We start from the raw sequence: 15,178 nt of genomic DNA, 5'->3' as shown, positions 1-15,178 counted from the left end.
AGTGCCGGCCCACAAAGATAAGTGCCGGTGCCCCCTACTGGCAACCACCGGCTAGAATTAAGCACTGTATTAGTTCTTTAGTTTGGTTTGATCACACAGGCGCGCTATTTACACTCTGCCTCCTGCTATCTTAGAACTGCTACTTAGGGACCACAGCTGGGACGTCCCCCGGCTACCAGGTGCTTGACTTAGTAGCCACAAGAATTAAATACAGGAGTCAGACCCTTGGGCCCATCAAGATCTAAAGACTCTTGAACAGAAGACGCAGAGGCTGAAGGTAGAATGTGACTGTTAATATAGAGTCTAAAGCTCATTACTGATCAAAAAGGATTCAATCGATCAATCAGGATTTGTAAAGTGCGGCTGCTTCACCCATGAGTGTCTCGAGGCGCTGCTAGAAGTGGCACAAGGGAAATAATTACAGCAGCCTGAATCTCCACTTCCCTTTCACAGCATGGCAGGCACATTACTCTCAAGACACCTAAACTGCAAATGCGCTGTATTACAACTTTGCCTATTAAAGAATCATTTGGAAATGGGAAGAGCAGCCTCCAATGTAACACATTCAGCAGCTACAGAGATCCGTGCACACAACATGTGTACTCCTCCGGTTCTAAAAGACTATACTGCCAGTCTATACCTCTGAAAGTAACATCATGATAGTCCACTGTTCGGTGCTACAATAGATGTTAGAGGTCATGAACACGGGGGTCTATACCAAGGGAGGGAAAAGTGCCTTTAACAATCTTGAGTCATGCTATTAGAACATTCCATCCACTAAGGGCAGATTCTAAAGTATAAAGGGGCATATCAGCAACAACCGGCGATAATTATCGCTAAGCGCACTTAGCGCTAGGATAATTATCGCCGAGATAGCGTACTATTAGCAACGCTTATCTCAAAAGCGATAAAAATCCTAGCGCTAACTACCAAACGTGAGATTATCTCTGGAAATCCCACGAAGTTTGGCGATAGCTTGCTGATAGGGCTTCACATACTTAGCCATGATATGCACCTTACATTGGATATCATGGCTAAGTCAGTTTCAAAGCAGGCGTAAGGAAAGTAGCGATAGAGGTTATCTCTACTTTTCTTGTCGCTATGCTGCTTTGCGTGAGGCTTGATAATAGGAGAAATGTTGCTCAGCGACATTTCTCCTGTTATCCTGGGGAGGAACACCCACTTTGCATCTCATTAGAGATGCAAAGATGGGCGTTAGGAATTCAGAAGCTAAGGCAAGGTTTCACGCGATAGCGTGACCTTGTTGATATAGCGATAAATTTATCGGCGATTTTCGTCCGAAATTTATATCGCCGCCTTGTAGATATGGCCCAAAGGGAGAAACACAAAAGCAAGCAATAAGCAAGCCTAATAGAATTAAAGTGAAAAACAGTCCTAGTGACACAGCCCCAGGTTGTCTTCTATTGTCTATTTCAGAGCCGTCTGCCACAAGCAAACACATAGTAATCAACACCTCGCTATGTCAGACAAAACCAGCCCCCAGTGAAAACTCCCATCTTTACCCTTCTTCTACAGAAACCATGGTCGACTCTGGAGGAAGTAAGCAACAAATGCTCTAATTACAAGACTACCTGCGATCACCACATTGCTAGAAAACGTTGTTATGGAGCAAATTCAAAGCTACCTTGTTATGGACAATGTTCATCTGTCTCACGCCCCCCTCCTCCTTAATGCATGAGCGTGATAGCACACCTGGTGGCCACCCAGAGGCTCCTGACATTGGTAGACTTTCCAGACCTTTTTGTGTCTCCTGCTGCCCTCCTGAACACACTGAATGTGAAAGCTGCGGCAGAGACCGCATTGGTCCTTTTCACCATGTGCCATTCATAGGGAACATATCGTATTTGATTGTTACTTATGGCTTTTCCTCAGACATCTTCAGCCATTGGCTTGCGATATTGTCAATCACAGGTTGTTTCAGCCCACAGGAGTATTGTGGCGCCACCATTGTTGTGCAGGTGTGCCCTTCCTTGTCTATTGGGACACACTGAGGGGCTGTTTTATTGTCTGTGAGAGGCCTGGCAGTACTGGCGAGTGAGCACTGAAAAGACCTCTGAAAATGGATGCAGCAGAGAAGAAAGGGCTTTCTTTCCTGTAGCATGCATTGTGAAGAACAAGTGTGGCTGCAATGAGGAGATCAGATGCCTCTCTGTGCAGTTTCTGGACTTGAGAGAAGATAGTGTTTAAATACATTCTGGGTACATAATAAATTTTGTCATGCCCAATATATGCAAATATACACAACAATAGGGCAACCCACTAAACCCCAAGGGATTGGGTATAATATGTCAACACAATAATAAACCTTGAGGATTTGTTTGGCGAGTTGTTGAGAGAGAGCCGACTTGGAGAAAAATAAACTTTGGAAGCGCAGACGAAGGTTGCTGCTTGCTTCGCTCTCGTGAAAATAATGAAATACGTAATCTAAAAGGCTTCGCATTACTGTTTGAATACGTGGTGCAACTCGGGTCCTGATGATGGTCTCGGTGATTAAACTTTAGGAGACCGAAACGTCGACGCTGTGACACTTCTTCAATGCAAATAAATTCCATTTGATGTTTGCATATATTACAAATGTGAAAAATGTATCGTTTTTCTTATGACCAACTGTGGATGGTACATACCTATGATAAAGTGTCAGTAACTACTGCAAAAAGCTGTGGAATAAGACAGTAGTTTTTGTTGCCAATGTTCAAATTGTATTACGTTTCTTTATCAAATCAATGAAATGTGTTGAAACATTCAAAAAAGAAACACTTTGATACAAAAATAATACAAAAGAATGAATCGTGGCTTTTTTCTGAGTTCCTTTTTGAAATGATGTTCACTACGGTGACTATTTAATTGATTAATATAAGTTAAATAAATCCTCAAGGTCTATTATTGTGTTGACACAATATATGCAAAAACAGCACCCCAAATTAACTCATCCTTCTGCTCTCTCGCTTGTTGTTTGCCATTTTTCTGTTTCTTGTAGAAAAGAATTGGTTGGCACGGAAACTTTAACTCATGCCCGTCGCCCATGTCACTCAGAAACTGGCTGGGTTTGTATTGTGTACTGTTCAGGAGAGGGATTGATGGAGCGCGATGGTGTTCTAAAATTGTGGGGGTGCATCATAATCATGGCTAGTCCGCATCCGCATATATTCTTGTGTTGTATTAATTTTGATCAGTAGAATTGTATTGTAATAACAAAAATGTGCAAGTGAAGTAATAGAAAATTACTTTGTACCATGCAAAGGAGAAATGAAAGGAAGTTTATATTTGAAATTGTAACCTAAGTATATTGCAGCTGCCTAACGGAAAGCTTATGTGTAGTGAAATGCATTTCTGATTTAAATGTGCACCATGATGAAAACTGCGCGAAGAAATAATGAGTTATGCTCAACATGTAATAATTGTAGATGTTGCAGCAAGAAGCATTATTAACGTGTGTGTAAATCCTGATGTGTAAAGGCCTAAATGAATGTTCATGTTGTGCTATGAAAGGCCTATTTGGTTATTCTTATGTTGGCCGAATTGTGTAGGCCCAGAAATGTAATTTTCCTGGTAAGCTCTTGCATTTAGAAGTAGTCAGCGAATTTCATGTATATGCAAGGATGTTCTGTTCTCACGTTTCAGTTGCAGGTGGAAGAAGCTGCCTTTGTTAGTTAGAACTAACGCCTTTTGTTTTAGGAGTTAGGCATGGAGGAGAAGTGAAACAAAGTAAATAGAAGTTCGATATTTGGGAGCTGGTGTTCTTTCTCGTTGAGGAGGCCGGGGAACCAAGGTCATCAGACTACACTTGGAGAAGACGGAGGAAAACTACCTAGGAGAGGTGTCCGTTAGCAAGAGGTGATCTGTGGACGTGTTTTACATCTTTGTGTTTTGTATTAGGGAAAGTGCCCCAAGGGAGGAGAGGAAGAAGGAGACAGGATGAGTTAGGAGAAGGGGTTAGGAGATTGATCCGGGATGAGTTTCTTAGAACGAGCCCTGTAGCTTTGGCTACCTGACTTACATCGTGAATGTGCTTCTTAGGAAGTCTCCACGAGCTGACACCTTCAACTGACTTTGCCTGGGAAATGCTAAGTAGGGATGTCACCTTAGAGATAGAGTAGGGATAGTCTAATGCGTTTCACTTTTCAGCCACAGATGAAGTCTGACTTAGATGATGGAGCAGTTCTTGCTTGCCTCTTATTTCTGGAGCATTTCATCCTCTTCCTGATTCATCGGAGTAGACTCGTTCGTAGGTTTGGATATGTATTAGTTCCCATGTATTTTTACAACCTCATCATTAGGTTCTTGTACATCCAGTTGTATTTGGCTTTGTAATAAACCCTCTAAACTGAAGTTGGAGTCCATGATCTTTTGAGTCATGGTTACTACTGGAAGTTGAGTTGCTTAAATTGAGTTGCTTCCTCCCTTTACACTTCTCAGCAGGTAAAAAGAGATATCGACCTAGGGTTCCTCGTTAAAATTTCGGTAGAGGAACCCGGCCTTATCAGTATGAAGCACAGGCTCTCTCTGAGAACAGCACTCATTCTATATCTCAGTCCCTCAGCTGCCAATGGTTCATCTACTTCATGAGCACCTCTCCCCGACGTCCTGCCTCATACAGGAGCGAGCATGAAGTGCACATTTTCATTCTTCACTTCCTGTTCATTCTCCAGGCCCAAGAAGTGACATCCATTGTTAGAGGAGATGCTATTGTTGGACCCTGCCAGCTCTGGAAGTGATGTCCAGAAGCAGTCCTAAGAATATTCATCTCAGAAATTGCATTAAAAACACCCTATTGATAAAAGTAATACATTTAATACCGAAATAAGCACTCTTTTATCTGGAACAACATCCTGCTAAGAAAAATTCAAAACCAAAAATAAAACTAAATGCTACTGTTGCCCTCCTGATAAGTGCCATGAGAAATCCGAAATTGGGAGCTAATTCTATTTGCACCCGATTTCAGATTCTGAAGTGACAACAATTTGGGCATTGACCAAAGATTTTGGCATCTAAACATTCCAAATGTTAGTGTTTTCTGGAAAAATTTCACCATGTGGATTATTCGTGGAGTAAACATGTCAGAAATTGGTATTTTCGAGTCCCTAAGCCTGAAACTTGTTATCTCCAAATCCGATATGTCAAACTCGGAATTTCCAGATAAAACCACCCAGAGACATACCACACAGGGGCATATTCTCAAGAACGTGTGATAATCATCACAAAAGTAAAAAAGTAACTTAACACAACCTCCAGTGTCTCGCAGTCCATCGCAGGAAATTTACGCCGTGTTAACCAAGTATTCACAACACGGCGGTACCATGCGATAGTCACCAGATAATGAGTCAAATGGCCGCGATAAAATCAAAGCCCTGCCGCAAAAATGCTAAACAACAACACCAAAAAAGCTGCGATGAGGCCAATCGCGATACAAAAAGCGATACAAAAAGCCGCGAACACCAGTGGCAGGCCTGCAAACCCCATGCATCTGGCGGGAAAATACACTATAAACGCAACAAAAACAACACACCAGAAAGAATCCAAAGTGTGTAGCAACATGGATGCACCCTGACCGAGCGCAGAGGCCAACACGAACCCCACAAGCCCCACAGACCACCAGCAAGGCTGTCTCCCACTGCCTTAAAAAATATTGGAGAAAGCCATGAATCAGGAGCTGATGGAGTGTGTGGATTCTAACAATCTCCTGGACTCCTCTCAGCATGGCTTTAGATCACGACATTGTACAGAATCTGCTCTGATAATGGCAACGGAGGAGATTCGTAAGGTCATGGATGAAGGTGGTAGAGTTGTCTTAATTCTGCTCGATTTAACGGCAGCTTTTGACACCGTAAATCACGTGGTCCTACTACAGAGGCTTAAAGCCATGGGTGTCAGGGATACTGCTTTAACATTGCTCAGGTCCTTCCTGGACTCCAGATTACAACAAATCTACTGGGACGGAATTCAATCCAGAGACTTCTTTCTCCCATGTGGAGTCCCTCAAGGATCAGCTTTATCCCCCACATTGTTCAATCTGTATGTGACCCCTCTGGCCAAACTGATAAAAGATCAAGGTCTAATACTGTTGTCATATGCAGATGACACCCAATTAGTGGTGTCAGTCACACAGAGTGTTGAAGCTACAGCAGAACAATTCTGAAATTGCCTCACAAGTGTGATGAGCTGGATGAATACAAATTTTCTAAAGCTCAGCATAGAGAAAACTGAGGTGGTAAAATTTGGTCAAAAACCCTAAATTTGGAATCATTTATGGTGGCCCCCAGAAGCTGGCCCCTGTCCCGTTCCTGTGCTAAAGGCTAAGAATTTAGGTTTCCTGATTGGCAAGGATTTAGCACTTACTTCTCAAGTTAATCAGGTTACCTCGGCCTGTTTTTTTACGATTAAGGTCCTCAGAAAAATACTGCCATTTATACCTTTTTCATTAAGAAAAATAGTAGTAGGTGCCTTGGTTCTATCGCGTATCGACTACTGCAATGCACTGTATGTGGGAACTGGAGAAAGACAGTTTTATAAACTTCAGTCATTGCAGAATGCTGCTGTAAGAATACTGCTGGATCTTCCTAAACACCATCCGACGTCGGATGGCATGAGGCAACTACATTGGCTGCCTGTCCGACGAAGGGTGCAGTTTAAGGCGCTATGCCTAGTTCACAAAGCTGTAAATGGAGGAGGTGCAGCGGATATTACATCTCTTTTTTCACGGTATGTACCATCCCGCGCACTAAGATCGGGCAGTCCAGTGCTGGTCTGCCTCCCTAAGATAAAAAGAGCCCGATGAGGTGGCAAGGGTTTTTCATTTCAGGCGGCAAAGTTATGGAACTCCCTCCCTACAGAGCTACGCTTGCAAGCTAACAAGATCTTGTTCAGAAAGGCATTAAAAACATGGCTTTTCACAAAATCCTAGTCTAGGAGCAGCCACTCCTATCCCCACTCAACGCCAAGACGCCTTGGCAATAGTGCGCTTAACAAATAATTCAGTCAGTCAGTCAGTCAGTCAAGGACCAATGGGGTCGGGGAAGGCCAAGGAGAAGAGGGAGAGGAAGATGGGGTGCAGGAAAACAAGACCAGCGTCACGGAGGTGACAGAACACTACCAGCAACTGAACCATAATCAGACTACCTTGAATGCAGCCGGAGTGTCGAGGAGGCCAATGGAAGAGGCCAAGAGGCACTGACATGGCATGAAAACCTAAACCAGGCCCAAAGCCGCTGACAACAGGAAGGCAGCAACGGCAACAGGAGGTGTGAGTCCTGCGCCACAGGAGGAGCTGGAGGAAATGGAGGCCAGTCATCAGTGTGGAGACGGTGCAAGGAGGCGGAAGTCAGGACACAGCCCAAGAGGACCTGATACAACAACAACAGGGTGAGGATCGAACAGGGACTGGGGGGACGGGGGGGAAATAGGTGCAATGGCACACATGTACAACGATGTGTAGCACACTGCACACCCACAATTACCCAGGGACATATCCCCCATCCCCGTGGCACACTGCAGCACACGCACATAGCAATCACAGCACATCCCATGACAATGTGGCACAAAGTGCAACACCAACACTGCAGAACAGGGGACACAACTGGGTACGCCCATGCGCAGAAACTGGCCAATCACATTGGACATAGCAGGGAACTGTGAGATACATATGTACGGGTACAACCTCACATCAGTCATGTAGTCCAAATGTCCACTGTCCCAACTCAAATTGCCAGCACCGCCCAAACAGTCATGATGTACATTGTCACACAGTCTGCATGTCTACAAGAACAATGCGCCAACATAAATGTCAACACAATGTCAACATGCATCTCCCCTTCACATTGCAGAGGGACAAACAACAGCTCCAGCAGGTCAGACCACACAACCCATCAGTGATGTCGGAGACAACCACCACACCTTCGACACCGATGCCCTACAACAGCCCATGGACATCCCACGCAACCCACCACCAGGACCAGGGCAGACAAGCTACTTAGAGGAGAACCCAGCCCCTGCTACATATCACACAGCATGAAGCACTCACAAGCACGGCTGGCTCACAACACTTCACCGACCCGCACATGGCACCCCAATGCCAGAACGCCAAAAGGAGGTGGCCAAACAGGTGCGGGTGTGGTCCGAACCCATGGAAGGCAAACTAGAACACATACGTGGGTGTCCATTACCCTTCAGGGACCACCTAAACCCCACAAAGGAGACCCACACTGCCATAGAGACACATGCAGATGCACATTCCCAGTACAGAACCACGCCCAAGGGCATGAACAGATCAGTCACACACCCACATTGGCTCTGTGTACGACGGCCCAGTCCACTCCCCTTATGAGTTGAAAGGGTGACGACAAAGCTACATGTCCAAGCTCTAACCCGCTGCCAGCGGTGACATGTCTGCATCCGCTATACACAGCACAATGTAATTTCGTAGTGCCCAGGGCCCTCAAGCATACAACAAGACCACAGGGACACACGCAGATATTATGTTGAACTGGCTACGGGCACGTGCGCCCGGCCCCTTTATTGGCAGGGCCTCAAGTACAGTGACGCCTGTGCTGGATGTGTGTGGGGTGAGTGCAAGCCAGCCCTCAGGGAGTTGTTAGTGCTGGCAACAAATACAACAGTGAACACTATGAATACGGAAACAAACAACCCCAGCATTACAGGGACAACTGCAAAGCATCATGAAGGTAGCCGTAGCAAGTCCACAGGTCACACAATGAGCAAACAGAAGTGTCCGTTGCGCTGAGTTTGGGGCACCAGAGCTGAGCGCGCTCATGCGAAGAAAATGTCTAGGAGTGTGTCCCTTCAGGACATTCCTGCTGCAGCTGCAGTGGGGGGTGTCACACTTTCATCATCTCCCTCATCGTCGTCACAGGTCTCCCACACTGCCTGAGCTGACATTGCAGTGTGAACTCTCCACAGCACATACCAAAAACAGTAATGGATGATGATTCGTGGTGCACTGAGTTAGTGGCACTGGGAGTGCTGAGCAGGGGAAAAGGCAGAAGATGGCATCCACGACAGGCGTGAGCAACTCCGTGAGTCTGCCAGTACGACTGTTTCGAAATTGGCAGTTGGCGGTTCGAGTTGGTCCTGGCGGTGGTGGCTTGTGCCTCCTGCGGTGATGCAATGTCCGGGCCGGTCAGGACTCGATTTGATGTGTGAGCCCTGTTGGGCTGCAGTTGAGGCCGGAGGCAGCGGACAGTGCAGGGCCACAGACACATGGCATTGATGACCCCAAGGCCATCGCCTCAGAGGCCATCCAATATCTCAGAAGAAGGGGTCCCTGACCTGACCAGCACAGAGTTAGTGGCCCCGGATGCACAGCTTCCGGCACAGGCACCCCGCCACGGGACGGTTGTTGTGTGCAGATTTAGATTCCGTATATAGGTTTCCCAATTTATGCCCTTACATAGGTACAATTCACATTGCCCTTATTTGGACATAGTAATCCGGCCCTTATTTAGACATTGTCCATACAAACCAAATACAGGCATGACCACCTACATCCGTCCATCCACGTCACAACAAATTCTTGGAAAATAAAACACTTAAGCCTTTAGGAATTTCCCTCAGCTTGAATATTGATTTCTCCAAGAACTCATTAAGTATGCATGAACATCTATTCCTTAGGGGTTCATTCATGACATTCCTCTGCTCGACTTTTATGTCAATACTGGCATTCCTAGACAACTTCAAGGTATAAATATACCAGCACTTGCCCTGGCAAATTGCGGTTCCCGGAGGATTTGATCCAACCCAGACTACGCGGTTCGCCACGGCAAGTTAGAAAGTTGATCGAGTTCCAGCCTGATGCACTAACCTGATGCTGCCATCCTCCTCGCAGAGAATCCAGCTCCAGTTCTCTCTGACTTCCCTTGCGGGGTGTTAGACTATCATGTCCAGAAAAGAGATTCCAACCTCTTTCATTCTAAGGTATGGAGCTGACTAGAACTTAGGGAAACTTTTGGCAACTCTTGGCTAAACTAAAATATAGCTAGCTATACTTTAGAAATGGCACCTACTTCAAACCTCGTACTGCACTTAGGTTAGGTACACTGGGGTAGAACAATTTAGAAGCATCAGATGAGTATCACATTTTAGCTTATGTTATTTATGTATGTATATGTTATAGCTACAAACCATGCTATTGCAGTATTATTTTATCTTACTGCCTACCTCGGTACATTTGCAGTCTGTCTTACCATTGTAGCAATCCATATCTCTTGCATGAGAAATAAGACGGTTCAATAAACACTTTTATTGAAACGCCGTCTCTCTATTTCTGTGCAACTCTGTAGAAACGAAGCATGCACGATTGACTGAGTGAAACTGTTATCTATTGTTTCCACGATTCTGAGATTGTTCCGACTCTAAGGGAAACAAAGTTGTCATGTTTATGCGGTTGTCAGAGACTAATTCCTTCTTGTATATTCAAGAAGTTTCTAGTGACCTCTGAGTTAGCTGGCACACACAAGTAATTAAGTTTAATATACTCGATAGAGACATACTGACCTTAGTCCTATGTCAAATCTATAGTGTATGTTATTCCAATGCGCAGAGCCTATCAGGGATATAGGAACTTCACTACAAGGTGACTTGCGGTCCACTGAGGTAGGGCCACACAGACTGAGCGGGTCCTCATCGATGTTCAAGGAGAATGTGGGGGAGGGTTGCGGGAGACAGTGGAAGGTGTCCTCCAGGGCATGATGTAGAGGGCAGAAGCTATCCGGAAGCAGCAAATGGAGGAGTGGAAAGGGACTGCCTCGCAGCCACCACCAATTCAGTATCAGCTGCATGAGGATGAAAACTAACCCCTAATCTATAGACTCAGATGCCACCAATGTATGACCAGAGAGTGTCCATGAATGTCGGGGAACAGACTTAGTGGCACCGGGGCTGAGAGGGGATGCAGTCTGCGATGATGCCGGTACACTGATATGAACTCCAGCATTGCCAAATGAAGACTCTGTGACCTACTGGACTGCAGTGTAGGCCGGAGGCAGCGGTCAGCAGTTGTCCACAGCCACGTGTCGTAGGCTCGCTATGCACAGAGTTAGTGACATCAGGGCAGTTGTCGGTAGTGTGCGATCAGCTCCGTAACGATGATCCTTATTTCCTCCCCAATGCAACACGTCATCCTCTTACGCCTCTCCTTGCGTGCAATGATTCTTGCTCTGCCTGTGAATAATCGTTGTTCAGTTCCAATTCTGTGACCTACTCGAGCGCAGCGTAGGCCGGGAGCAGTAGTCCGCGTGAGCCCACAGAATCTTGCGGCTGTGATGTAATTCTAAGACCTGTTGGCACCACATTGAAGGGTGTGTAGTGACGTACACTCAGCCATGATTAATGTGCTCTGCCATGAGGAAATCAAGACTAAGTTCCAAAAGTGCGACCTAGTTGGCCACAGTGTCTGCCGGAGGTAGCGGTCCACATGGGCCCACAGCCACATGTCGTTAGGATGCTGTGCACATGGTTGCTGCCACCTGATCAAAGGGAGTACAGTGAATTACAGGCTGCCATGAATATATGGCCTAGGACAATCATGAAATCAAGACTCAGTTCCAAATGTGTGACCTACTTGTCCGTAGTGTAGGCCGAAGGCAGTAGTCAGTAGGGGACAACAGACATGTTTCGTACGGATGCCATGCACAGAGTTGGTGGCACCACATCGAAGGGAGTACACTGATATAAAATCTGCAATGATCATATGTACTCTGCCATCGTGTAATCAAGACTCAGTTCCAAATGTGTGACCTACTTGACCGTAGTGTAGGCGGGATGCAGCAGTAGAGTACGTCAACGAAAAAGGAGTAAAGCGGGCCTGTGTTGTGGAGGCCATGATGGTCTGAGGAGGCTGCCAATGTCGCGGGCCTCGGGTTTGGACCTTGCACCGGCACGTGGTAGGCCCTCCTTGAAACACGCCGGTGTCTGCAGGTGATCAGTGTGGCCTGGCTGCGCAGGGGCGGGCCTAACGGGTTTGGGGTCCAGCGGGCCAGGGTACGGTAGGCACACAGGATCGCAGGCAACTCCGCTCATGAGGATGTCATCGACCTCGTGGCAGGGTGAGAGGCGCCGCCCTGGCAGAGACGTTGGGCATTCCGGAAGAGGACCACGCCCAGGGCTACGTGCATTTTATTCACACCTCTACGCTGGCCTGGCAACATTTCCGTGAACTCCCCCACTGGCTGGGGTGACTTGGTTGCATCCACTTGCCACTACACTCCATACACCAGAGGGGTATGTCGCCATGGATATGGGTGTGCTCTGCATACTGCGGTCTGTCCAGCACATCCCTGCCGCTCTTGGCATTATGTACGTTCCCAATCATGGTTCTCTTGCCTCCTTCACACATGCCTGGTTCCCACCTCCCCCACTTTCCGCTATTGTGTGGCTGAGGTGCCATGCCGTTGACGGCTCATGTTCACGGCTTGCCCAGATTACTACAGTAAGTTGTTCCGTTGTGTCCAGGTCTGGGAAAACAACACCTGCTCCTCCGAAACTCCCCTCCAATGTGGCGTGCCTCAGGGCTCCTCCCTGAGCCCCACATTATTCAATATCTATATGGCCCCATTGGAGGAGGTTATCACCCCGTTCGGAGTGAGCTTCGTCAGCTATGCTGACGACACACAATTAGTTGTGTCATTATCCCATCCCAGCCAACAACCAGCAGATTTATCTAACTGCCTTACGCAGGTTCAACGCTGGATGAACAGTTCAGCCTTAAAACTGAACGGAGCAAAGACTGACGTTCTCCTCCTTGGCCAGAAAGGACCCACTCTCTCCCCGAACATCTGGCCAGGATGTCTGGGTCCCCCACCTGACCCTAAACAAGAAGTAAAAAGCTTAGGCGTGTGGCTGGATACAGACCTTTCGTTCACCACGCAAGCAAAAAAAGTAGCCGGGACGTGCTTCGGGCTCTTGAAATCACTGAGGAAGATCCTGCCCCTCTTGCCCCCCAACTCGCAAAAATTGCTAATTCAAGACCTGATTCTCTCTAGGCTTGATTATAGCAATGTGATCTACTTGGGCGCCCCTGAAGCAACAATGAACAAGCTTCAGAGAATTCAGAATGTCGCCGCAAGGATTCTCACTAATACTCCCGCCAGAGCCTCGGCCAAACCAGCACTAAAACTCCTCAACTGGCTCCCAATTAGGGAGCGGGTCAAATTTAAGGCCCTGTGCCTAGCCCACAAACTGCTACAAAATCAAGGCCCCCCTATTCTCAGAACATTTATCAAACCTTATAAATCCTCTAGATCCCTCCGTTCTGACAAGGAGAATCTCATCATCACTCCCAGATTTAAGAAGGCACGTTCAGGCGGAAGACGTTTCTCAGTCCACACCGCCCGCCTCTGGAATGCACTCCCCCGCGACCTGAGAATTGAACCACATTACCTACGCTTCAGGAAGCGGTTGAAAACCTACCTTTTTCCTTAAAAGCAACTTGCTCTTCTGGAACCCCTATCTCCTACCCCCCCCCCCCTCCCCTCCCTTACCCCCCTCCTTTCCCGGCCCTCTGACCTGTAGAGGTAGGGTTCTTAGCGCTGGGATACCTCCGGGTGTCTACGCGCTCTATAAATTTAATAATAATAATAATAATAATAGTGGGTGGGCATGTTGTTTTGCATGTTGTATGTGATTTTGTGACATTTGCATTGCCAGAGTTGTGGGTTGCAGGGTTGTGGAGTTGAGGTGAGTGGGGTGTTCATTTGAAACTTGCCAAGGGGCTGTGCATTTCCCTGGGTGCCATCCTGGGAACGCTGGTTGATAATGGACTGTCGGAGGATGAAGGAATCATGCACACTGACTGGGTAGTTGGCGACGACGTTGGTGGAGATTCCACGGTGTTCAGATGTTGCCTGGACATTGATGTGAGACTGTGCTTTCTGTTGTGGTGATTGTGTGCTGTGTCACCAAGGGGCACAAGTAGGAGATTTGTGCTGTGGATTGCCCCCAACACGAGCGTGCATCCAGCTATGGCGTATGGTCCTTGCTTGGTCTCCAGCGGATCCTGCGCATTGTGGTGGACGTATAGATACATGGGTTACCAGGCTGTTGATGGCATCCAGGTCAGGTGTGAGGGACTTGGATGTGGCTGGCTGTGAGACTCCTCCGACTCAGGCGGGTGTTGGTTGCGGGGTACCAGAGGCCAACAGGTGCAGCACAGCCAGCAGCTTTGTGTGGGGTGGGATGTTGGTTGTCCGCTGTGTTGGTGCCGTTGGCCTGTTGGGCGATGATGGTCAGGATGCGTAGGATGGTTGTCCTTTTGAGCCTGTAGTGGGCAACGACATCCTCTGGTGTTAAGTCTGTGAGGCTGGTGCGTTTCCTGTGGGTCCACTGTCTTTGTCCGCACTTCCTTTGTGGTGGTGAGGAGGGAGGGGGTTCTGGTGGGGGGGATTGTGGTCCTGGGTGTGGTGGCGGTGGGTGTTGTGGCCCGCTTGGAGGTCCGAGCTGCATGATCTGTGGCTCCATGGTGTCTGTTGGACTTCAGGTGTGGCTCTGGGCTGGGCTGCATTTTGTGGTGCAGGCTGTGGTCTGACTTTGCACCAGGTCAGAGCAGGTGTTAGTTTCCTGCAGCTAACGTGCCATATCGCATGTTTTGTGGACTTATCGCCGATGTGGCTGGTCGTTGAGAATGTTGCGGTGTGGTGTTGATGCGGCTTTTTGCACAGTAGCGCCTACTCTGCATCTCATTAGCGATTGTTGTGCGGGTCATGTGTGGCGATGTTTTTGCGACTACTATTGCAAGTAAACTGGTGTTATGGGCTGTTAACACCAGCTTGTGAATGTGGCGATTAATTTATCGCAACTTTGGCTGCGATAAAGTGCCGTTAACTCGGCGATAGCTCCTTGAGAATATGCCCCATAGTGTTTTAACAGAATAGCCCCAGGATTTGTGCTGTTCACATCTCCTTGCCAAGTCAGAGAAAAGGGCTAGTCATTTCACAAAAATTTGACATTTTGACTTTGGCAACTCCCGCAGGTCAATCTCTTGTTTTATTTCTCTTTTGTGGTAAAATCTGAGGCCTATAATTTTATGCAATAACAAAGTATTATTGGCACTTTCACCCGTTGTTGGCCGGTTTAATAAGTAGCCCTCAACCTACATAAAAACAAGAGTAGGTACTTTCTTTTTTCATTTTTTTTTTATATAGCGCGAGCT

The sequence above is a fragment of the Triturus cristatus genome, chromosome 1_1, assembly GCF_964204655.1.
Source record: "Triturus cristatus chromosome 1_1, aTriCri1.1, whole genome shotgun sequence".
In the NCBI taxonomy this organism is placed as follows: domain Eukaryota; kingdom Metazoa; phylum Chordata; class Amphibia; order Caudata; family Salamandridae; genus Triturus; species Triturus cristatus.
Note: the sequence above shows the minus strand (reverse complement) of the source record.